We start from the raw sequence: 1682 nt of genomic DNA, 5'->3' as shown, positions 1-1682 counted from the left end.
GCCCTCCCCCCCCCAGCCTTAAATAGTATGTAAATTGTACACCCTTCTTTTCAGCAGACAGTTATAGAATTGTCTGAATTACTAAAATGGGGGAGGGACAAATTGGTATGTTTGTTACACACTCTAAATGATGGAAAATGTTATAATAATATGCAGATGACGGACACCCCGACAATAAGGCATCAGCCTGCAGCCCTGGACTGTGCCAGAGCAGGCCCCTGAGCCTGGGCTTCATGGAGTCTGGGCCATGTTCTTCCTGCAGAATGATCAGGAATGCTTCAGAAGTTCTCCATACAACAAAACGCTTCACGTGGCTGAGTCACATCCACGAGGCTCCACTCATAACTTCTTCACTGAAAAAACAAATTTGTGGAATCACTTTCCAAATAAGAGAACCCGAGCCAGCAATGAGATAGAGTGCTGAAGAAAAGCACAACCCCTGGAATGTTCCTGACCTGAGTTTGAATCTCATCTCTGCCATTTAAGAGCAACCCGGTCATGAACACAAGATAAACACTTCCTCCTACCTATAAAAATGGTCATCACAGGAATGGCAGGGAAATGACACACAGTAGCTTTTGTGCAGTGTGTAGAACTCTACCTGGGCTATTGTAAGGGCCTCCGAGAGTATTTAAAGGGAATGTAGAGAGAAACCCATTGGCTAAGATTAGCAGGTGGCTTCCAATTTTTCTTGTGTCTATTTCAGTTCTGCCCTCAGTCAACATCGAGAGTGAAGTTCCTTGAACGATGCTTAGAGAATGGTTTGTAGGGATAGGTTTCAGGACACACTATTGATAGTTTTGGAGCCCGCAGAATCTCATACCAAGCTACACATGCTTGCCATTCAATTTCCATTGACTCTTGCAAACTATGCTTTTCCCCAGAAAAGAAAAGGAAAAGAGGTCCATAATAGATAACCGGATATCAAATAGCCACCTCTTACAAAATGGCACTCTGATGAGAGGAAAGTAAATTAATCAGACTCCATGATTAAATCTCACTGAAAATGCACTAAAAAAATTAAAAACTGGAGAAAAGTGAACAAAGGCTTTGTAGAAACCCATTTTCAGCAAAATTCTAAGCATCACTCCACAAGCCTCTGAATGCTTTGGGTCTGTTTAAATAGATGCTTTGTTGAGCGACAAATTGTTTTTCACTTTAGCGACACTCAAATAAATACCCTTCCTTGTGATTTACCTTTGGAAAATTTTATTAAAAGAATAAACCCTAAGTGACTTTCTCTTCACATTTGCATAATGAAAATATTAATATACCTTAAAGGCCAATATTAATGTGTGTTTTAATGATATTTATATGCCAGGTACTTAATATCCCCAACATGGTTTTTGATAGATGAATTAAAGCCATTCCCCTACTAACTTATTATGACCAAGGGTTTTGTTTGGAAATAACCTGAATTTCAGTGTAGAGATTTTCTGATGTTACTATTTTAGGAAATAAAAGAATGCTTTAGATTATAGCCCACATTCTGTTTTATCCTGAAAATCATATGCCACAAGCCACGAGGTATATTTTTTCTTAATAAATACTTGTGTAGGGCCATGATGTGACCTGCCTGGTGACAAAGACAAGGAGATGTCTTCCTTTCAGAAGTAAGATCTTTGGAAAGGTACTTTCTGGTCTTTCCTTTCCATCTGCTTACATAATTTTATTAAATAATG

Source organism: Echinops telfairi, unplaced genomic scaffold (assembly GCF_000313985.2).
Source record: "Echinops telfairi isolate 266 unplaced genomic scaffold, ASM31398v2 ScPeMD7_7424;HRSCAF=8462, whole genome shotgun sequence".
NCBI lineage: Eukaryota > Metazoa > Chordata > Mammalia > Afrosoricida > Tenrecidae > Echinops > Echinops telfairi.
The sequence above is the reverse complement of the archived record's forward strand: the minus strand, read 5'-3'. Positions refer to the sequence as shown.